Here is a 24691-nt window from a genome sequence, read left to right on the forward strand (position 1 = left end):
GAAGGAAAAATGGACCTGAAGAAATTAGATTTGCTAGTATCAAAAAATCAACCAGATCTATTGCAGATGTCCAGATGGCAGGAAGAATGCCCAAAAACAGGGTGGGGGTATTTGTCATCAAACTCTGGCTAGGTCTTCTGTTGGTTCTGGCGATCTACCGAGAGACATCAATAAGGATAGTTCTCTGGCTTACCGAGCATTCTTCCTGAAGTTCTTCATGTGGTCTAGGCCAACAACATCTTTAAACATGAAGGGTTAAAGGTTATCTGTTGGAACACATGGGGGCCCAATAAGTGCACATCAAGGGCAATGAAAAATGTTCTCTTTGGGGAGGGGGTTGTCCTTCTGCTGCAGGAGACTTGGTCAACTTATTCAATTGCAGTAGAGGGTTATCATATAGAGGTACAAGGGGCTTCTCAGAAAGCAAGAGGGAGGCCCAGTGGCAGGTTGCTCATTGCCTTTAAAAACTCAAAATCTAAGGATGTTGCTATTGCAGACCAGAACACAGAGGGCTTGCAAATATGTAAAGCAACACTTAGAAATAATGAATGTGACTGGGTGATGTTGTTCTGCATTGCGTATCAGAATCCTGCAAGTTTAGAGCTCTGTGCGGTCCTGGATCAGTTAGCTAAATCCTTGGTGGAAATGAAAACAGCATACCCAGGGGCAGATATAATTCTGGGGGGCGATTTGAATGCACAATGTATCCAATTGTCAAGAGACCAAACAAAATTAATTGGGAGGAACATTACTAAAAATGGTCAGTTATGGGTAGATTTTTTAAATGACTGTGATCTTAATATGTCAAATGGTAATTTGCCAGGAGACATCCCAGCCAAACCCTCCAGGATTCAAGGTAGCTCGGTCTCCACACTGGATACCCTTTTTCTCTCAGGTCGCCTCCTCGAACATAAAGTCATCCTGAATATTAAAGAAGGGGGAGGGAGTGACCATCTTAGGCTAGAGCCCTTCTTCCCAGAATTAACATAAGAAACCTTGCTAAAAAACACCCAGAGTATTGAAGCCAGGAAGGGAAGAGTTTGCTTACTTAAATTGTAAGTGACTTCAATGCAGCACTCCAACTAAGTCAATGCCTAGTCTGGGATGCCCTATGGAAGTCCTTATTTATATATTTTTATGTCAAAGTTTTTTAAATCTGGATGATGAACCCCTATATAACGCCCCTCTCTTTGAATCCCCCTGACCTCACTGAGCCAAGAAGTAGGTTTGTTTTGCAAATTAAAAGGAATATTTGAAGAATTAAACAATATATATATCACACTTTTATGAACAAAATAATATCTGAATAGCACACTTATGAATATGGACGATAATCAACAAGGGGTAATATTACAACATTGACAATCTCTTTAATCACTTAGGAATATGAATATGAAGGATACTGTAGCAGAGAATACCTTATATGATTCAAGGAAATGCAATAATGGGAAAGAATGCAACACAGAAATAAACTTTATATGATTTCAACAAAAGACAATATGATCATTTTTTCCCTTGTGACTACTCAGCCCCCCACCCCCTATGCAATATGAAGAGAGGGAAATGAGGACACACAGGTTTCAGAAATATTAATCAACAATGCAAGCCAATCCCAGTTCCCCCAGCAAGCTTAGAGAAAACAGGTATGATTTTAAAACTGGCAAAAATACTTTTGAATGTGATTACAATGAATGGGAAAATATGCGAAATTGATTTTAATTCACTAAAGGAGATTCATCACTGGTGAGAATTACTTTATATCGGTTCAAGTTAACACTAGCAATGAGTTATGAACGATTATCGAATTGAAAACGAAATTCAGCGGTGGCAAACAAGAAACAGCTATTCTGACGTGTTGAAATTGAGCTAAATTGCAATTCACGGCAATTTGTCCGTGTGCATAAATCGCGATTACAGAAAAACCATAAGGAATTGGAATGTCGTTTTGGGTTTATTGGAAAGCTTAGGATCTTAGCCTTAGCCTTCTAGGATGTGCGGTTCAAAAGTTACGGAGGTTTTTGTGAAGGTAGATTTTCAGAAATAGAATCAAGATTTCAGAAATGACAGATCGAGCTTTACAGATTTTGAATCAATAGGATGGACACAAGATTCTATAATGCAGTTCTGGACAGGTTGAAATGGATGGAAGGGGATTACTTTAAACTAAGAGCTTGGTTAAGGACAGTTCTAGACTAGATACTCACTCCTAGCTTTGGAATGGAATGGGCCTCGTCAAAGATCTGGTCAAGGGGTTTGGCTTCAATCTTGCCATCGGACAGGTCGCAGGCCCACTGGGTTCTGCGTTCAGCACTGCACGGTGGTCTGCAGCCTCTTGACCTGGATCTGACGGATCTTGGATTACAGCACTGCTTTCTGGGTCTGGACCTCGGTTCTAGCACAGGGTTCTTAGCTAGAAGCAGACAGCTCAGCCCGGCTGTTGAATGTGAGACTCAGGTTTGCAAAAGATTCTGAAGCCTGCTGAAAAGGATTCAGCTTTTGGTTTAGGCCTCTCTGCTTCAAGGGTCTAGAGTTTGGGTTCTAGAGTTCTGGTCTCTGGATCTAGATCTGGAGTCTGGAGTCTCTGTCTGGATATTGTCTGGATCTGGTCTGGCAGAGTGCTTCGCAGGAATCAGTGAGTAGTGGAAAAGAGAGTGTCCCTTATCTGTCCTAAGCAGTCTCTATTTATGTGTTTCCAAAGTGGGTGGGTAGGCTGATTCTCTATGCCCAAGCCTCTAAGGATTTGATAGGTTAGAGTATTCGCTGTCCCCTGACTGGAGAAAGGATCAGCGTGTCATGAGGTGTCATCATGATGCTGCCATTTACCATCTAGGGAAGAAACTCCCCTATGCTTTTACTTAGAAAATCAATTTTTCATAACAAACATATTTCCAAGGTGCACAACTTGTTCATAATACATATACACATCACAAATTACTTAAGGTACATTCTTGTCCAGCTCTGATATTCATAAGAGCTTTAGTTCAGAAATGCATTTTTGGTGGGTTTCCCAATATTGGTTCTACACCAAATTTGATACATGCATGCAGATCCTCCCTGGGCATATTACTGTAAGTTCTTATGTTCATAGCAACAACACTGCAGCTGCAATATTAATACATTCCGGACTTGTTATCAGAACATCACACAGCGTCCAGCTTAGTCTTAAATTGTGAGTGAATTTTTCATTTTAAGAATCCCAAAGTTTCATATTTTTGTCAGCTTGGTACACTTTGTTATACGCAATTTTATAAAACATATATTTGCTGGGCTACCTGAATCCACAATGGTTTGTCTCCGCCTCCAGAGCTGGCTGACTCAGAGGGTCACATGTCTTGTTTCTCCTAAAGCAGTTGTTGCCCAGTCACACCCAAATCAGCATATTCCTATTCATCCCAAACCCTCCATTGTCTTGACTGAGAGCAACATGCCAGGGTGCCTTGGCTTGTTCCTGTTCACACCAGTCTGTCAATCTCTTGGCCAAGGGCAGAAGGAAACTTCTTTTGTCCAGCGGAAAGGTGTGGAATTCGTTTGATCAGTGTGGGAACCCTTTAACCTCTGCAACCAGTGTCTACAAATTGTCTTTTTTTATAATATAACCCACATTTTTAATACATTCATTAAACAATGTCTTGCTTCAAGCCTTTTCAGAATATAGTTTTAAATTGTCTCCACCCCTTAGCAAGTCTTTCTTTGGCATAGTTTGGTGTTCCATGTTCAACTTTTGAGAACTGGTTTTAAAAACGCTGGCTTTCTGGTAGAGGTGAGCACTGGTATTGCACCCATTTTGACAGTTTTCTTTCCATCAGTATCTTTAAAAGGGGATTTTGCTCTAATAGCATATGATTCTTTGCTGATATTGTATTGATGTGGATTCTTGCAGTAGAGTAATGTAGATCACCAAACAAGAAGGTTGGATCTTTTTGGTGGTTTTGTGAGCCTTGATTTTAGCAATTTTTGACAATCAAGAAAACAGATTTTTTTGGAAACTAGCTCTGTTTCTTTTGCAATCAGCATTGCTATTTCCAAGTGGTTTCAGGCTACTTTGTGGGTAGCTCAATGGTGGTTTTCGGCAGTGGTCTCCTGTGCTCACTAAGATAGGCAAAAGTGAATGGTGGCCTGTTTTTCAGGTTTTCACTGCGCATCTTCTGGTGATTTTGAGCGAGCAGCATGCTTTCCAGTGGCCATTCTGATGTTTCTGCTGCCAGCAATGCACAATTATGTTGCAGGGCTTGGATGAGTGGGTTGATGCATCCCACAAAATATAAAGCAGGGGGAGCAATTCTCAATGAAAGGTTGTTAGCATTGCCTGATCACATTCAAAAGGAAAAATGCTCGCTCAGGCTTTATAAAATTTATTTGGCTAACCTGTCCTCCCAACACCAAGGGGGGAGGTCCTAAACAAACCCATCGACATATTTATGATGAGGAAACCATGGTAACGAAAAAATGAACTCAATAAGAACCTGAGATTGGCAAAAAAAAATTCTTAATAAGGAAGATCAAAAGGTGGAAATAAGAATCCTAAAAAACTCTCATAAACGGTGGTCCCTGGCGAGGAACATAAGAAGATATCAACAGGACGGGGAACATATTCTAGAACTACTTGGCAAGAGGGATCCAAAGGGGTTTTGGGCCATAATGCATGAAATGGAAGGGGCCAAAACAACTCAACAATGCAATTTGGTACCAGAGAAAGAATGGATCAAGTATCTAAATTCAGTTTTTGGTAAGCGCAAAAAAACAGTCTACTACTATAACCCACAGGCCAACCGACATCTAAATTGCAATGTCGCAGATATTGATATGATATGATATGATAGTTTAGTTATAAAGCGCCTATACACAATGTGTTTCAAAGCGCTTCAAAGCAAGGGAGGGAACAAGGGAAAATACGACAGTCTTACAGGCCATGAACAGTAAGAATGTAAAATTAACTATCGTACTCGGCCTGATGACATTTCAGATAGTGCAAGAGCTAAGACATAGATAAGGAAGGGATAGGGGAGAGTGGGAAGGAAATGGAAACAGACAGGCGACTATCGTACTAGGCCTGACGACATTTCTTGTAGAGCTGGAGAAAAACAAATGGTGAGGGAGAGGGGTGCAGAAAGGGAGAGTAGGAACAAAACAAGCAACTATCGTACTAGGCCTGACAATGTTTCAGATAGTGCTAGAGGGCGGGGGCGAACAGTAAGGGGAAATGGAGCGACAGACGAGGTTGCTATCATACTAGTTCCAGGGACAATTCTGATAGAGTAAGTGCATAGAAGTAAGTAAGGGGTGGATGGGTGGAGGGGAGGAGATAGGAAAAGGGACAGGGAGGAGAGAACAGAAAGTAAGCAGTCAAAAAGAGTGAAGCAAGAGCGAATACAATTTCAGAAGTCAGTAGTAACACATAATGTTGCAAGCCAGGATACAAGATGAAGATGGGCACAGCATGATTCAGGGCCACCATGAGTACAAGATGCAAAGGAAGTCCAGCATGAGAGTTGAGAAAGGGTGACGCACCATGAATCAATAAAGTCCATAAAAGTAAATTCAGCATTGGCCACAAGACGGTGATGGTGAAACCAGAAGGTATCAGGACAGACTCCTGTGTGTGGGAAGGGGGGGCACAAGGGAACAACACGGGGGGGCAAGAGGGTGGGGATGGCATGTGGGGACAGAGGGTGTAAACACATGTTGGTACATGCTTACCTGCTGTCTTAACAGGGGGTCAGACCCTGGATCCTCCTGGTCCGAACAGGTCCAAACAGGAATTGGCCTTTTCTTTGACTGCCATTCACATTGGACTCCCGGGCGAGAGACACCCTTGATCTAAGAGTTAAGAGCAGGAAGGAAGAGGCAGGACTAAGAAGGTGGGTGGTGCTTAGGCCAGGTGACATAGATCAACTTACACCTGCTCCCCAGCTGCAAAGGAAAAGAGATTGGAGGGCTCCTTGAGTAGGGAAAAGAGCGGCAAGCAGGAAGGCACCAGGTGGGCGGGGCTTGCTAAGTGGTAAAAAAGAGCGGCAGCCAGGAAGGCCTCAGGTGGGCAGGGCTTAGACAAGGTGACCTAGATCCACTTACACCTGCTCCTCAGCTGCAAAGGAAAAGAGGCTGCAGGGCTCCTTAAGTAGGGAAAAGAGTGGCAAGCAGGAAGGAACCAGGTGGGCGGGGCTTGCTAAGTGGTGAAAAAGAGCGGCAGACAGGAAGGCCTCAGGTGGGCAGGGCTTAGGCAAGGTGACCTAGATCCACTTACACCTGCTCGCCAGCTGCCTATTGAAGAATATATTTTGAAAGGCTTCACCTCATCAGCAGCAGGACCAAACGGTCTGACCTATCAGGTACTGAGGAATAGCTTGGGCCTGTGGACAACATTACTCAATTGGCATTTTCGGGAGATCCTGACAAAGAAACAACTGCCACCCTCATGGCGAACCGCCACGGTCATCCCGTTGTTTAAGGGGGGCGATAGGGAGTTGGCAACAAACTACCGCCCTATTACCCTCGTGGACATTGACAGCAGGATTTTCATGAAAATCTTGTTGGGGGAACTGGAATCATGGGAAAGAAGAGTCGGGGTGCTTTCCAAGTGTCAAACGGGCTTTAGGAGGGGGCTCTCAATTGCAATAAATGGTATGGTGCTGAGCCTTCTGAGTGAAAAAACACAGGAAAGGGGGAAAGAACAACTCTATGGAGCCTGGGTTGACTTCTCCAGAGCCTTCGATCAGGTGGACAGGGGAAGGCTCTGGCAGAAGCTAAGAGCAAAAGGCATACCGGAGGGGCTCCTGGGGATGCTCATTGAATTACATAAAAAGAATGACATCAGAGTGATATTAGATGCAGAGGGCCATTTGTCCGAACCAGTCAGAGTGAACTGGGGGGTCAGGCAGGGTTGCCTAGGGGCCCCCTTATTCTTCAATTTGTATACAGCAGACATGGGTGACTACTTAGCGCCATATGCGTTGACCAGCCCAGTTTTGAATGAAAATAAAATCCACTGGCTCGCCTTCAGGCAAAAAAACAAAAAAACTGTATTCCGAGGTGGTCAATGGGGGGGGTGGGTGATAACAAGGGTGGAACACCTTGTGTATCTGGGGTACACAATCTATGCAAATCCAGCAATCTGTAAGGTGGAACTGGATATTGAAGCAAAAATAAAACCCTTGGCAGCACAGATGAAAAGAATTCTGTGGAAATATGGGAAATTTTCAGTTACCCCGGTACTAAAGTTCTACCAGGCCAAAGTAATTCCTGTCCTGCTATTTGGACTTGAAGCCAAATCGCAGTTATGGAACACGACTTGGCAAAAATGGGAAGGTATGTTGTGGAAGCATGCCCTGGGTCTCCCAATGAGCCTATCGATGGACAATCTCAGATTTGCGTTGGGCCTTAGATCCTTAAAATGCCAAGCGGGGTGGAAACTGATACTATTGCAACATCGTATTACCACTGCCCAAGACTACTCATTGTATACAGACATGAGAAAACATCTGGAGGCGGCAAATCAAAATATCTAGGACAGTTAAACTCACTGGTGAAAGAGCAGCTACTGGTGCGGATCTAGTGAACAAACTGCTTGAGGAAAACCCAATAAAATCCCCAAAAAATGGGAGGAAATGGAGTGGATCAAGACTATTGGAAAGGTTAGATCAGGGCCCAATCAAAATCCATTCCAAAAATCAGAAGAAAGTTGCGCTTCCTTAGCAAATACTTCATTAAGTTTCCAGACTGGAGAATGAGGAACACATTTCTTAGACTGAGATTAAACATCTTACACACTGGGGAAATTTTAGCGAGAAGAGGTCTGGGGGATCTGGCTTCATATCTGTGCCAGGTATGTTCTAAACCAGAAATCAATCCATCAAACATCTGATGATGGAGTGCGAAGGCACTAGAGATGCCAGACAATAGTTCTTTAGCAAATTTGTCTCTGACTCAACATACTGGGCACAAGATCACTTATGGGATAGCGGTGACATAGATGCTTGAGAACTGCAAGTTAGGACACTAAGCCATTGGTAAGAAGGATGAGCCTCCCTTCTGGCTTAAGGTAATATCTATGAATCAGTATATGGAAGGCTTTGTTGGTCGACAGTGTGATAATTGTCTGGCCCTTGGAAAGATTTGTAATTGTTAACAACCAATTATCTGTAAAAGTTCTCTTCCTTTTTTTAAACGTTTTTAAGGATTTGGAAAGTATCTAATCGTCTTTTGAGTTAATTTTATGTAAATTGTTTGTATCTTTCTTTTTCAATTTTGTTTTCTCATGTCTTGTGGAAATATGATTTTGTTGTTTGTAAAAGGTTATTTTGTAACCATATACAATAAAAAAAAAGTAAAGGGAGGTGGAATATGTGCTGGCCCCAGGTTCTCCCAGTGCCCTTTCGGAGACTTTTGGGTGTGGCCCCGGTCCCATTACGAGACCTGGGTGGGGCACTGTCTGTGGTACCATCCCTCCAGCACAAAAAAAACATTTTATTTTCACTTACCTGCCCCGTCTTTGGTCTTTGCCTGGAAGGCCTCCATTCCATCTCCTGTACTTATCAGACTCCCACTTCCGCAACGCAGACAGGAAAGCAGGAAACTGGGAGAGCTTCCTGTTTTCCGGTCATGGGCAGTGGGGCTGAAACAAAAGTCACTTTCTAGTTGTAGCGCAGCACGCGCCGTCCCACAACTAAATCATTTCTTTCTGGATTCGGAGCACATGCACTCTGACTTCAGAAAGCTTGCAGCCGCAGCTCTCCATTGCTCCTTGAGCCGGCCCTGGGTGTAATAAAACCCTTACTTGGATATTCCTTGTCCCACAAGAGGGGCAGGGGGTCACCCCCAGTGAGGTCCCGCTTGCCCTGCCCCTAGGGAGTGTATTGCGTACCAGGCTCACCTCCCTAGTCCCAAAGGGTATGGCTCTTCCTTGGGGAGAAGGGACAATTCCCTGGAATCGTCACAGTACCCAATAACAGGTAATGCCATCACAAGCCCGGGCACTCACTGTTTCGAGGTTTTGTTATCAAAATCCAGGGTACTCATGCCATTACCAGGTATTGCCATAAATACACCAGGTTCTTGCACCATTATCATCCGACGCCCAGGTATTCAATCCATTATCAATGATACGCACAATAAGCATTAGAGTGGCAGTTTCCACAATGCCTAATTTGGAGGATGTGTTGCATGCCATTATATCCAGTATGCAAAGAAGTGCAAGCATATACTATGCCCAGTTAGAATAGCAGTTCAAGATTCCATTAAGCCCAATTAAGACAGCAATGGCAAGTTTCATAATGCCCACTTAGCACAGAAGGGCTAGACCAACATGTCAAATGATCACATTCAATGGCGTATTCAAATATTCCCAGCTAGTGCAGCAAGGGCACATTCAATTAGTTGTATCCATCACAGTATATCAAAGCACAGTTTTGACCCCAGCACAGTAAACCCAGACTTTAGTAGGCCCAGTTAGCAGAGCATTAACACATTCTGCAAGGGCTATATGTGTGTGTGTTGAAGTGGGGTGCATGAGTGAGGTGCTGTATGATTGTGCAGTTCTGTGGCACAGTGTGCACACCGAGGTGATTTGTGTGAAGTGCAGTGGTAGAATGGGGTATGCATTGCAGTTACGAGAGTGGTGTCTGTGAATTGCAGTTCCAGTGCAGTGTTTGTGTTCGTGTGCAGTGCACTCCTGAGGTGGTGTGTGTGCATGCAGTACAGTGCTGAGGTCATGAGTAAATGAGTGCAGAGTGGTTGTGTATATATGTAGTGTAGGGGTAGCATTGCTGCAGAACAGTGCTGCGGTTGTGTGCATGCATGCCCTGCAGGGATGGTCTGAGTACAGGGTGGGAGAGAAGTGTTGGAGCTGTGTACGTTTGTGCGCTGTGTGGGATGATGTGAGTGTAGAGCATTGTTAGGGTTGTGTGCATGACTGCAGTGCAGTAGGGTGGTTTGAGTGTGGGGGTGTAGTGGGGTGGGTGTGTGTGTGCAGCTCTGTGCAGTGCTGAGTGGTGTGGATGTACAGTGCAGTGGGGTTGTGTGCTGCCAAGCTCATAATGAGGCCCAGAATGTCTCTCTATACTATCCCATTAGCAAATAAGAATTCAATGTTTCTCTTAGTTGAAGAAGAAAACCTTAATGTTTGTATTTTCTGCTAAATTGCGCAGGAAAAAAACATGTCATCTTGTGTTTATTAGACAGTGACATTTTTCACAGAAATATTTTATTACAAAGGCATTAATTTGATATAGCAAATTACAAAAATTAAAAAGTGATTTTATTTAAATATCTATACATTTGTACTCTTAATCATACAGTGTATGATGTACCTTTTTGGGCCTAAAGCTCAAATCTTCTCAGTACCTTTGAAAAGATGCTCTGCAGATTGTTTTTGAGTTTTTGGATTTGCCCTCCAGCCTCTGACAGGAAGGGGAGAGGGGTTGTGACAGCATCCAGCTGCGCACCCACTCGCCCCCAACTCCGCCAGGACAATGACCTTAACGAGCACTGTAATTTAAGGAAATCGAAGCCTTTATTTTGACCACTTGGAAGAAGCAATGCAAATTTCTGAAAAAACAGCCCTGCTTTGCAATGGAAAAATAAACTGCCCATCTTTTCCCTTGCTCTGCTTAGATTGTGGGGATGGGGGCTATAAATCATATTTATCTCCACTGGCCCCCGTTTCCTACGCCTATGTTTATTAGCACCCTTAGAATGTGTGACAGCCAACGACAATGAAAAGAATGTGGGCTTTATCTGCCATGAAAAGCCTGTGCTCCCTGCGTCCCACGGCTGCTGCTTCCGGTCCAATAACTCTCTGCCACGGCTGTGCTCCTCCAGTCTTGCCTGAGCAGGCCTCATCTCCCACGCCCCGCTGCCCATCACCATGCTTTTCCCCGGTCGTTATGTGCTGTTCCTTCTGCTGGTCTCCCGCCACCTCCTCCCTGCCATATTTGTCCTCCTTCCGTCACCCAACGGTCCCTGGGATCTTGCACGCAAATCACGTTGCCTCACTTTGCCCATGAATTTTCCTACCTCACCTCGCCATTTTGTCGGCACGCCAGGGGTGCTAATTAATGGCAAAGTCCTCAGGGGAAGGCTGCATACTGCGCGGTAACTGCCCACCACCCTCGTTAATGGCATTGCTTGGCACGGCCATTACCTCAGGATGCCGGGCAATTACCATATATTGCAGCCCTTAACCGAAGCTCTTATTTTCTCGTTCAGCTTTGGTGGCGACACCCTAAACAGGAGAGGATGATATCAACAAAGCAGAGTCAAGCCTGGACTGAAAGGAAGAGGTCACTGTAGAAGTAGAGCTTGCCATTAAGTTGGAAGCAAATAATGTGTGTTTTCAGGGGCAAACTGTAAAATGTCGGCAGCAGAGAGGGTAGTTTAAAGTCACCACATGGCTCCATGTCACCAGGGACACTCTTTCCAATACTGCGCTTTTATAGTTTTACTTCAATACATTATTTATTTATTTTATTGTTTTACAACAGCTTACATAACAAAAGAAAACAACCCAATAAGACAAAGACAGGAGCAAATGCATTAACAGCAATCCTTTAGAATCACATCAGTGTGTCACATGATATAGCGGTGTCAGCCCCCATTTGCGCCCCCCCCCCCCTGTCGTGTGAGGATGACATAACTTGGGAACCCAAACCTGAGCAGTCAGTGAATAACAGTCCGACAACAGTTTACGTTTTTGGAAACACAGATCACAGTTTATTGGAGCATACAATACATAGGGGGCAGTCCCAGCCCCTAAAGCACCATGGTTCCTGATCATCTATACCACAAAACGCTTAGCCCCCAAAAAGTGGGGCAAAACTGACTGTTCCGGTGTCCCTTTGCTGCCTCCATGCATGTCGCAAGGCACCGGACATTTGCGCCAGATTGTTGCACAGAGTGCTTCTCCCTCGGGCCACTGCACATGAAGGTGAGGAGTCTCCAGTGTCCATAGGGATCCAATGCCCGTCGTCCGACTTTGGCTTGAGTACGGCCATCGGAAAACCGCCCACAATTCCAGCCGCGGCATACTCCCTGGCTAGGACTGCCCCTAACTCCGCCACACTTTGGGGGTGGCCCCCCCACGCTATCCCGAATGCCCCCATGCTCCAACCACTTACCATCCCGCTCCGTTGGTGATGTAGTTGCCACATGGTGTTCATCGCCATCCCTCCACAAGGGGCCCTTAAGTCATCCTAAATCCCTGAGAGAACCCTACCCACAATAATTGCCTATCCCCAGCACTCAGGCGTTCCTGCGGAAATTCAAGGGGCACCCCCTGTCCACCGGGTGTGGCCCCATCGACCAAGCCGCCTCATTTCCCTCCTTTTTGCCCTCCTGCCGCCCTGAGTCCGCCCTGAGTTTTTGGAGCAGGAAATGGCTGGGTGGCTGCCTCCACATCTAAAACATTGATGAGAGAAACGGCACTTGCTCCTCCAGGTGCAGGACCCTTTATTGAATGGCCTACATTTTTTCCCCTCCCTCACTCCCCGACCCTTAACTTGTAGCCAAAACATAATTCAAAATTCTGTACACCTTTTGTATAACTTTCCCATCCTTCAGTCTTACCACTGGCATGTCCTTGTGTGAGGCCCCATAGTTTACCAACCCCTTCAAGGATGTGAGCCTTGTTACTAGACCAGCAATTTATACCTGGGTCAGAAGTAGAACTCAGCATGCATTTGTCACCCTTTACTCTTACCACGGCAATATCATTGTAGGAGTGCCCACATCTTACCAGACCATTCGCGATCGTTACAACACGTTCCTGGTCACTCTAATGGGACCAAACAGAGGCGATCATAGATGTCCGGTATTATTCACATATCCTATAACACATAAGCACACATCTGTTACTTGCATCATACATCTGCGGAACAGTGTCCGCCAGTTGGCCCATCCATCCTCCTTCCTTCGCCCCAACGGGCCCTCTGATCTTGCACGCAAATCACGTTGCCTCACTTTGCCCATGAATTTTCCTACCTCACCCTGCCATTTTGCCAGCACGCCAGGGGTGCTAATTAATGGCAAAGTCCTCAGGGGAAGGCTGCATACTGCGTGGTAACTGCCCACCACCCTCGTTAATGCCATTGCTTGGGTCAGGCCATTATTTCAGGATGCCGGGCAATTACCATATAATGCAACCCTTAACCGAAGCTCTCATCTTCTCGTTCAGCTTTGGTGGTGACACACTATCCAGGAGAGGATGATATCAACAAAGCAGAGTCAAGCATGGACTGAAAGGAAGAGGTCACTGTAGAAGTAGAGCTTGCCATTAAGTTGGAAGCAAATAATGTGTGTCTTCAGGGGCAAACTGTAAAATGTCGGCAGTAGAGAGGCTAGTTTAAAGTCACCACATGGCTCTATGTCACCAGGGACACCCTTTCCAATACTGCGCTTTTCTTTTAATATAGTTTTACTTCAATACATTATTTATTTATTTTACAGAGCTTACATAACAAAAGAAAACACCACAATAAGACTAAGACAGGAGCAAATGCTTTAAAAGCAATCCGTTAGAATCACATCAGTGGGTCACATGATATAATACACAACATTTAAACGCTGAGCTCGACATGGAGCCCGTGATCAAAATACATCAATACCTCGCCTTTGTTATCCTGTCCTCCCCGGCACCTTCCAGGCCATTGCAATGGTACGTTTATCAATGATCAACCCCAGAGACAGTACTCAAGTGAGCATGTTATTCCTCTTTCCCTTTTTACAGGGGAGTAAAGCCAGTATGCACTGTCGGACAGTAGCCTGTATTGGTAGTGCGGTAAGTTCCACCAACTTTCCTAACACCCCATCCTAGAATACCTGAATCCCTGCACACCTCACCATATATGCTGATATCTTTCAACCTATCTCCTACATCTCCATCAATTAGGGTCTGACCCGTGGGCCATTTTAGTAACCACAACTGGCTTCAAGCATGAGGGCATCACACATTTATACTGGATTCACTGGAAAGGTGGATTCTTGAATACCTGTTTCACATGCGCAAGAGTCTTAATCCATTCACTGTCAGTGAGCGGGTTACTTAGGTCCTCTCCCTACTTGCAACGTGAATCTCGGTGACACGCCTGCTACCCTCAATGCAACATTCATCACATGTTTCTCCGGATGCAACTGGAACCCATCCCTTGAACCTCAGCCATCAACCTGGCAAACCTCAAAAAATTAAGTTGTACACTGGGATGCGCTTCTCAGAAAGCTGAATACGTGGTGGCCCCATCACCCTTGTCCTCAATCTGGCCTCCCCATCCTATCCGGGCAATGCTTCCAAGCCTTCTCTTACCCACTACATACCCTAACCTACCACAAGAAAGACTCATTTTTGATCAAAAAAGTAATTTATGTCCGTCTCCTCTGGTCGCCTGTTTCCCTATTTCTATCAGCGTGCTTCCCGGAGACACAGGTAACCTCATTTCCCCTCTCGGGCACCAATTACCTCAAACAATTGGAGTGGCCATCATTCAAAAGTAATCATATTAGTGACCGCGTCTGCCTGAAGGTACATAAACTAGTCCACCAGGTGCTGGAGGGCAGCTGCCCAACAGTGTAACCGAAAGTCAGGCGCACCTACACCGGCCCTCCGCGCAGGAAGCTACAAAGTCTCCAAAGACACTCTACGTTTTCTTACCTTCCACTAAAACGTCCCCATTATCATATGGATCTTCTGAAAAAAGTAACTCAGTAACGGCGTGGGCATGACTTGAAAAACATCAGCAGACGTGGCAAAACTATCATTTTTACTAGTGCAAAAACAGACAAAAGATATTTCACCCAAAAATCAGTGAATTTACTGAACGCTATCATACCATCTTCCACATTGTGTTGATACACCCATTGCCAATTACCTTCCACCATGATCCCCAGATAGTTAAAACCGTCACTTAGGGATTCCATCGTAAAATGCTGCAATCTGTCCCCTATCCCCATAGACAAGGTAAAAATGGCCGATTTCGTCCTATTGACCAACAATCTGGACAACTCACCATACTCACTCCCCGACCCCAAAACAGCCTCCAGGTTATGGATCCGGACCCGAACGTACAACAATATATCATCAGAACACAGAGAAATGCAGTATGGCACCCTTCCAAGCGCTATGCCAACAGGCTTGTGCCTTCTATGTAACACTCTTGCCAATGGGTCAATCACTAGGGCAAAAATCAAAGGCAACAGGACAGCCCTGGCACATGCCCCTCTGGACCAGCCATGCTGAGGATACAAGCCCATTCACCCGCACTCTAGAAGTGGACCTTCATATTACAACTTAACCCACCCCATAAATTGAGAACCCAATGCCATCTTTTCCAAAACCAGCCATTGAAACTCGCAACAAATGGAGTTCAAATTAACACTCACCAGCTTGTCCGGAGAGGCCCGGAACTTATCAAGGATAAGGAAAAGCCCCCTAAGATTATCACCAGTGCTCCTGCTTAGGATGAATCTAGTCTGTTTCGGGTGTACAAGCTTCTGCACCCCCTTCGAAGATGGTGAGCCAGTATAGTACACATAATTTTGATATCACAATGATCATGGACAATCCCCTCCGTCCCTGCCTGCTTTAGGGAGAACTACCAGCAGGGCCTCCAGCACAGAACTCGGAAACCTACCCAAAGCAAACGCTTCCAAATACACCTGCAGAGGCTTTGGAGCAAGAGGATCCTTAAATGCCCTATAATCATCCACCGTTAGGCCACCAATTCCCAGAGTCTTCTCCAGAATCAAACTATCAGTTGCACGCATCACATTCTGCACAAAGCTCGTTCCCCCTATTCAGTCACCAGTCTGTCTAATCCAGCCTCATCAAACCACCTGACAGCCCGATCCAACTCAAACCCTTCCTTTCTAGAATACAACCTCTCTAAAAGTCCCATAAACTCCTTACAAATATGCTCCTGATTAACCAACATATCCCCATCACTTATCCCATCCCATGACCGCTTACCCCCTACAGCTTCCCCAACCATGCAAGGAGCTAGCCCGGCCAACACCTTCTGCACTCCACATATCCTGCATATTCAAAAACATTCAATCTATCATGTCCCTCGGCCATATCTCTCCCCACCTGACCCTTGGAGGCCTGCACATCCTCCCCAATACCCTTTAATCTCTCCAGCCTAACCATATACCCTTCCAGCTTCTGGACCGTATTGGTGGGTGCTCTGCATACACCCACCCTAACGGAAAGACAGAGGCCTCTGATAAACACCTCCAGCATCTCTCATTCAGTACATCGATAGTGAGTGGACTCCCCGTTATGCTCAAGAAACTGAATAATGTCATCTTTAAGAGAAGATCGAAACACTGTCCTGCAGTATTGTATTATTGAACCTTCACATCGGAATAGGGGCCACCAGAAGCCGCTTCGATATCTCTAACCAACGGGGTGAATGGACAGATAACGTCTTGTCCACAAATTCTGCACCCACAACCAACCTAGCCTCTTCTTCCCCACAGAATGTAGAATCAATACGCGAAAAGGAATCATGGACTCCAGAATAATAGGAGTAACATCACTCTGTCCCATGCTTTAGTCGCCATACATCAATAAGATCTGACAGCCTGGAGAGTATCTTAGTCACCCGATTCGGCGGGCGAGTACATTTATTCAGTGTGTCCAGTTCCTTACATAAAACACAGTTAAAGTCCACAGCCCAACACACCCCATCCACTCCATGCCATACAATAAACACACTCATACCTTCAGAAAAGTCTGCCAGGTCCACGTTAGGAGCATAGGTACCCAACAACAGTACTGATCGGCTCATGAATCTGCCCAATTTCCGCACATATCGCCCATCCAGTTCAATCAGTGTCTCATAAATCGATAAAGGCACCAAATCCCAAACCCTTATAAGAACTCCCCGTGCACAGGAAGAGACTGATGAGCCAACCACACTCCCCTCCACCTCACAAAGAGTCGAAGTACCTCTGCACTTATCAGATGATTTCCCTGCAATATGTCCAAACAGCGTTGTGCCTAATCAAATAAGAATATATTTTACTTCACTTCACAGCACTATTAATCCCTCGCACAGCTAATAATTCGTAGTGTGGCCAAGTGCTCGGACCGTGTGCATTTACTGCCACCCGCAACAAGGTTTCCAAGATGGAGTTCCACTTGCCCCGTCGACATCTCAGCACCAGCTCCAGAAACGAAAAACAAAAAAGACAACCAAGACAATACCAATCCAACTACCAACCCCTAATGACGCCCCACATCAGAGAAACAGCAGGTGAACGTTCAAGCACAATCCCAAGGGCATTCGCCCAGGCTTCTTCTGTAGAACGTTGGTCTTCACCTGATTTTCCCACCAGTCCCATACCTCCTGCGGGGAAGGACCTATCCTGCGTCAGAACCTTCTGCATAGCCAGGCATGTATTTAAAGTCACATTACCAAAGTTTCCTCTTCACAGCCTCAAAAGACTTACACTGTCTCTGCACCTCCTGCGTAAAGTCCAGAAATATCAGGATCCTTGATGCACCTACTTAATAGGAGAAGCTCCTCCTGGCGTCCTGCAGCACAGCTTCCCTGTCTCAAAACCTCACAATTAATGCATGCGGGGAGCCCCAACATGCGGCTTCCTTCCAGGCTCCCTGTGAGCCCTTTCAATGGTGAACCATTTTGATAGTCCCTGTATACCCAATGTATCAGTCAATAGCTTTTCAAGGTACAATTCCTCACCTTTCCGCCACTTCAAGTATCCTTACATTGCAACATCGTGAGCGGCTCACCCAATCTTCCGTTCTGACTTTCTACTGTCTCGTTGCTGCTGTGAGGGCGTCAACCCTAGCCTTTAACATTGACACCAGATCCTGAGTGTCCTCACCCTCTCTTTGACTTTGGTGACTCTCTCGTTCCCCTTCTTAAGATCCGCCTGCACCAGGGAGACTACAATGCCCACCGTCTGAACCTTGTTTTCCAGTCGAGGTCCTCGAGTCTTGGGTAGCTGCCATAAGGCCCTCCATAGTAATTGTGCCCACCGCAGAAGCCGCCGCCTAAGGCTCTTCACGCAAGTGCTGCGGCTGCTGTGTGGCCCTTAAAGGTCTCCCCTTGCCACCCAAAAACTGATCCAATTTCTGCTGTCCCTTCACCATCCCGATTATCCCAGACAGTACATGGGTCGTCAGTGACCTCTCCTCCTATAGACAGCCTACATGCCACAGTTCCCCAAGTGTAGGAGCAACGGTGTAAAACAACAATAGCACTATAGGCTTAACAGTGTAACGTGCAGAACACCGCAGCCACAGCTTGTCATAGAGTGGTTGACTGCGTGGAATGTAGCCAATGTAGTGAGAGGAGTCGGGAGTGCAATGGGTTTGCTCTCGCACTAATGGTGTGATTGGAGACTTTGGAAAAGGCTGTTTATTTGAAATTGAGTGGGTCAAAGCCATATCATAAATGACCCACGAACGTGTGGCACATGAAAATACATCAGTGTGAATCTGTAAGCCATAATTTGCAGTTGTTTAGAGGCAAAGTGAAGAAGTGAGATGGGTAAACAGCTGAAGGGAAGGTAGTTAGAAGGAGTAGCTATTTTGTAAATGGTGTTAGCAGTACATCTTTAAGGCACTGGGATCTTTGACAGAAACAAGGCGTACATTAAAGAGATAGGTGAGGGTAAGTTTTATGGGAAAATCACAGGTATAAGGAAAAAGGGTTTCGGTTCGAGGGCACAGATAGTTGACTTGACTAAGTAAAGGTGTGATGTGAGTTTTGATCAAGTGATGGGAAGAAGTTCCTCAAAGGTGGTGTCTGGGGTCCATTTGGAATAGTGCCCATGGAAGGATTCTAAGCGCGGACCTGGGTATCTAACCTGTGTTGCTCTGCATTGTCTTGCTTCCAAGACGAGCGCGTTACCCCTGAGCTATTCAGCATTAAATGGAGGCATAAAAGCATTGTGCCTCACTTTTACTCCTCCATTCAACACACTCCCTTCCCTCGAAAATGACCCCCACTGTGCCTTAGGCTTTCTCATTGTATACAGGGGCACTCACTCCGTTGCCATTATAGCAGAGGTAGCCCCACTGTGCATCAGGATTCCCATTAGTTCCAGGTACTAACCTCATTTGTTTAATGACACAGCACATTTTGTGTAACCAAAGAAATGTTGCGGAAAGGTTAGAGAGGTGATTTTTACCACTCGCCAATATGAGCAGGGGAAATAACTCAGAGTGTGAGCATGGAGTTATTTAGCTCAGAGTCAGGTATGAATACAGAAACAGGGCTCCAGCCAGCTGATGCTATTTCTAGTAGACTTCCATGGACACATAGGGCCTCATTACGAGTATGGTGGTAGCCATGCCGCTTTTAGCGCCATGGCTACCCCCCTACCGGGTACCGGGTACCGGGTAAGGGTTCCAGGAATGAGGAATTACCGGGCCATTCCGACCTTGGAGGGCCCGGTAATTCCCTTTCCTGGGACCCAGACCCAGTACATCTCCAATCCCATTAGAGCCCCCATAGGGCTCAATGGGAATGGGGAGGATGCTAACAACGGGCCCGTAAACGACGGGCCCGTTGTTAGCATCCTGGTCTGCTAGCGGGTCCCATTAAGGACGCCTGGTTTTACCAGACGTCCGTAGCGGGACCCGCGAGCAGACCTCATAATGAGGCGGTAGAGGGTTAACCGCGCCGGCAGCTCTACCGGCGCTGTTTACCCTCTACCGCACTCATTGTAATGAGGCCCATAGTCTCTATGCTGTAATTGAAAGGATTGCCTTACAAATTCAAGGTGTTTGTTAGTTTAACCTTTTGTGTGATGATCTTAGCAGAAGGAGGGGGGTGTGACGGGGAGGTAAGTGATATGTTACAGAATGAAAACAGGGGAGGAGAGAGGTAAAGTGTTAGAGGCAGGGGTGCAATATTAGTGAATTAACATTCTTTGACAGCTATCATCTTTCACAATTATTTCAATAAAATGGTTGCAGTTCTCCGGTGAAGTTTTGTGTAATGCATAATTGGCAGAATTCTTAATGAAACATAGTAAGTATATGGTGTGAGCACTTTAAGAAGATATGGAATTGTTTTGCAGGATTTTATGATTGGCCTTCCCTAAAGTTTGATGTGGAGGACAGATGTCTACACTACAGAAGTTTGAACAGGCTTCAGCCTAGGAAGTCACATGAAAGCATGGCAACTTTCTTCAGGACACCACATGAAGGAAGATGTTAACATGGTGAGAGTCTGAGGACATTTTGGAGCAAAAGAAACAGCAGTCATTCTACCCTGTGATTTACATTAGTCAGTAAATACATGTATGATCTATAATGTGTATCTGATTCACCTAAATAAGATTTGTGAACCTGTAGTGATGATGGCCCGGATGGTAAGAATTATTTTATATATTTATTTAAGTATATCTTTAGGTGTATGGAGTTCTGCTGTACACTCGCAATCGTTGTCCTCTTCCCATCCTCCTCAATGCTCTCTCAGCTCTCCTTTCCACATGGCATCACCACACATCCTCTTTCCTACTAAGATGATCTCTCCTCCATCACAGTGTATAGTCTTCCAGGTACCTCAGCTTCTTGCATCTTCTGCCACATCTAGAAATCAATGGTCCAATAACTGTTTTCCAAGGCATGGACATTCTTGCCGGTTGATCACTCCTTGCCTCCTTCTGTTCATTGTTGTGCACTCTACCTCACATCACATTTACTCTCTCCATGCTCCATATCCTACCATCTGCAGTCCTGATTACCCTTCCATACACCTCCTAAATATTGATATGTCTCAAGCACTGACTACCCTCTTCCCTGACTGCCATTTGCAATTTTATTCTGGCCCACTCCCCTGCTTGAGGACAGAGCCTAACTTTTACTCATAATCTGTCATTTAATAGTTCATCTTTCACTTTCTCTGATCTTGACTTCTACAATGTCTCTATTTATTTCTGCCCGCTTTCCTTTCCTTAACCATTCAAGGGATGGTCTGTTTGGCTTACTGCCTCAACTAAATACAAAAGGGGAGATCCCTCTTGTGGCGTGCAGTGTGAACCTATGCGTCACTATAATTTCTTTGACTGCACTTTTCAGTCTCTGCTGTGCACCCATGCCCATTTTATTGCCTACTTGATGATTCTATTGAACGTTTCCACACTCCCATTAGTTTGGTGATGGTATATTTTCACTTGTGTAATGTTCAATGGTCTTATAGTTATTTCTTCATCTCAAATGATTTGAACTGTACACATTGTCAATTAATATGGTCTTTGTGTATCCTTCTTGACTGCATATTTCTTCTAAAAACTCAATTACCTTTTGAGCCATAACATAATGTGTTATGAGTACCTCTGCACACATAGTTAACAAATAAATCACTACTAAACAATATGTCTTAGTCCAACCGCTCCATATTGGACCCACTATATCCATACCCAATTTTTCCCATGGTTTTTGTGGTATGACTGTCTCAGCCATTGGCAGTTTTCTACCTACACATATTTTTCTTACTCTTTTCCAAAGTATACATATTCTTATTGCTTCTTCCTCTCTGTATTTCACACCCCGGCAACACATTGCCATTCTGAATCTTCACTTTGTTCTCATGATTCCTTGGTGTCCCTGGTTCCCTAAACTTATTTATATGCTGCCTGATTCCTTCTGGTGGGAGTATCTTTTCTCCTCTCTCGCAATATTTTGTTTTGCACATATAGCTTGTCTTTAATGTTCCACAATGCTTCCATATTTATTTCTTTAAGAAATGTGTTGCTTATTTTATTCTCGTTCAAACCTTTAATGATGGCTGTAATCGCTGCATCATTTTCCATGGCCACTTTCGATTCTTCTGGAATCACCTTGTCTGTTATTTATAATACTACTTCTTATTCTTCCTGCCTGATTGTTTTTTCGAGAATGGCAACTAACAAAGAAGAAGCAATCTGCAGTGTAGTTCTTTATTTGTGGTATGTACAGCATTTGACAAATCGTACTTCTATAAATGAGTCCCCCATCTAATCATCCCGGCAGACACCTTGTCCATATCCTTCGACTCAACGTTAATATCTCTACAAGAGGCTTCTGGTCTGTGTGTATCTCAAATCTTGTAGCCCAAATAAATTATCTTAATTTGCCAGTAGCCCATTTGATTGTTAATGTTTCCTTCTCAATTGTGGAATATGTTTTCTCAGAGCCTTTCAATAGTCTTGTAGCAGAGGCTGTTGTGTACTTTTCCCTTCCAAATCTGAGTCAAAACTGCATCCAGACAGATGTGGCAGGCATCTGTTGTAATTATTGTCTTTCTCCCTCTTGTTGTTATCCAAAGCCGGTGCACTCACAAGTGCTTTTTTTATGTTGTTAAATTCTTTCTCACACTCTTGGTCACATTTGAATATTATCCCATTCTCACTAAGTTTTTCATTGCTGCTGTGTTATGTGTAACATTTGATATACATTTGAAATAGTATTCCTCCATTCCTAAACATTTTCTAATCTGTTCTTTATTGATGGGAGTTTGTGTATTTTCTGTACTATTTATTAAATCTCTTTTTGGGTAAATTCCTTTTTTAGATATTACATGGCCTAAATATTCAATTTCACTTCTGCTTAGCTTGCATTTCTCTCTACTGACTGTCATTCCCACATCTTCAGGTTTCTGCACAACTTCTTCAAGACTCTCATTGTGTTGCTGCATATTTTCCACATGTTTTATTATTATTTCTTTTATTGCACAGCTATAGCCATATAAATGACCTTATATACAATTAAGACGTCAATATCACAATTTCAACATAATACCAAAAACTACTCAATCAATACAATTAGAGGAAATAGGAAAATACAAAATTTTAATAACAATCCAATTAATTTAAGATGCCCCTTACAAAGTCATGAAAAGTAACCATATAAAATATTAGATCACAATTATTTCCAGCCATAAAATTCAGCCATAAGTCGTAAATTCTTTTGTCCCTCCATGCCCAAGTATATGTTTTCATGAATTGGTGACTTAAAACTTCTTGATAGTCTCGAGCACACAATCATCACACAATATGCAGCCTATGGAGGACCTGCTCAAGCCCCTACGTACACCTATAATTTCAAGGGTATCCACTAGGTAAAATTTGATATGAATATAATGCCCTACAATGTAACCATGACGATAAGCCTCAATGTATTTAGGGCGGATGAATCTTCCAATACAATAATCCAAAAAGAGCCCACTATTAACTTTAGTGGATGGACAGACAGTAACCTGCTCCACATCATAACTGTTTAGTGTTTATTTTCACCTGCCCCATGAAGGCTTTGTGGGGTAGATCAAAGGAATGTAAACCCATCACTAATGTCCAGTGATATATAACTGATTTTATGCCTTCTGTGCAACCACCCTTAATGCAAAAGGATACAATGGATTATTCAAGAGCTATCCTACCCTGTAACGTTCCTTCGCCTTCAAACAATAACTTGCAGCCAAATGATAATGTTCTTTTCTCTAAAACAGTTTCTACACTTATCATATTAAATTCCAGGTATATATATATATATATATATATATATATATATATATATATATATATATATATATATATATATATATATATATATATATATTCAATTGGGAGAGTAGTCGGGATACTTCTGTATCGCATACCCCAAATTTTCACTCCATACAAAATTAAAGACATAACCTTAGCCTGATAAATTGTCAGCAAACTCTTGATGTGAGTGACCAATACTTTTTCCAGCAAATTCATTCAATGCCTCAATCTGCTGTTTAACCTTGTTACACACACATTCCCAGTGGTCACGCCACTCCAGTTTTTCATCAAGTCCGACACCCAGATATTTATATTTAGTAACCTGCTCAATCTTATTATTATTCATCGTCCAACAATATCTCTTTGTTGCCGTATTTGTGGGTCCAAAAACCATGATTTTTGATTTATCAGCATTTATTTCAGAGAACACACCCACTGCTTCAAGTTTGAGTTGTAAACCCTTTGGGGTGTAGTCTAAGATCAGCAGGTCATCTGTGTATCAGAGCCAGGATACCGCAAGCCTACCAAATTTGATGGAGTCTGTACCAGGTACAACCAAAGCCTCTTTCAGATCAGCCATATACAGATTCAACAATATAGGTGCAAGGATGCAGCCTTGTTTAACACCCACATACACTTGATATCATCCTGGAAAAATAAAACTCGATTATCGCCATCAAATATTTTGTACATTATTTTCTGGAAGACTGGAGCTGCAGATATAAGCCCAAATGGCATACTTACATATTGAAATAATCCCTCTGCATTATGCAATCTGCTAAATGACTTGACTCTTTATGTAATTTTATCTGATGATAGTCTGAGTCTGATGTGAGATCAAGCATCAAGAAAATCCTTGCTGGTCCCATTGTTGTTATAAATTCATGAATATTTGGCAGTGAACGCTTTTCCGGTGTAACACATTTGTAAAACACATGTCAATGCAGTTTCTTACTTTACCTGATGCCTTTCTTACCACTACAAGTGGTGGCACCCAATCTGAGGCATATATTCTCTCTATGATACCTTGTTCTTTTAATTTCCTTAGTTCTATTTTCACATCTTCCCTCATAACAATTGATATATCGCATACTTTTTGTGCAACTAGTTTGCATCCCATCTTCAGTCTGATTTGATATACAAAACCCCTTACATATCCCACATCTCTGAAAACGTTCTCCTGTATCTGCTGTATGTTGAATTATTC

The 24691-nt window shown here is 44.0% G+C and overlaps 1 protein-coding gene and 1 long non-coding RNA gene across 3 annotated transcripts in view; one reads left to right on the forward strand and one right to left on the reverse strand.

Moving 5' to 3' along the window:
• TMEM255B (transmembrane protein 255B) overlaps positions 1–24691 on the reverse strand; it is a 661659-nt gene that overhangs the window by 285340 nt on the left and 351628 nt on the right. The window lies entirely within an intron of this gene.
• LOC138526410 (uncharacterized) overlaps positions 1–24691 on the forward strand; it is a 136444-nt gene that overhangs the window by 64278 nt on the left and 47475 nt on the right. The window contains exon 3 of the long non-coding RNA XR_011283571.1: positions 20038–20181. This is a non-coding gene — a long non-coding RNA (uncharacterized lncRNA). The remainder of the gene's footprint in view (positions 1–20037; positions 20182–24691) is intronic.

This window comes from Ambystoma mexicanum, chromosome 7p (genome assembly GCF_040938575.1).
Source record: "Ambystoma mexicanum isolate Mex_15411 chromosome 7p, UKY_AmexF1_1, whole genome shotgun sequence".
Taxonomy (NCBI): Eukaryota; Metazoa; Chordata; class Amphibia; order Caudata; family Ambystomatidae; genus Ambystoma; species Ambystoma mexicanum.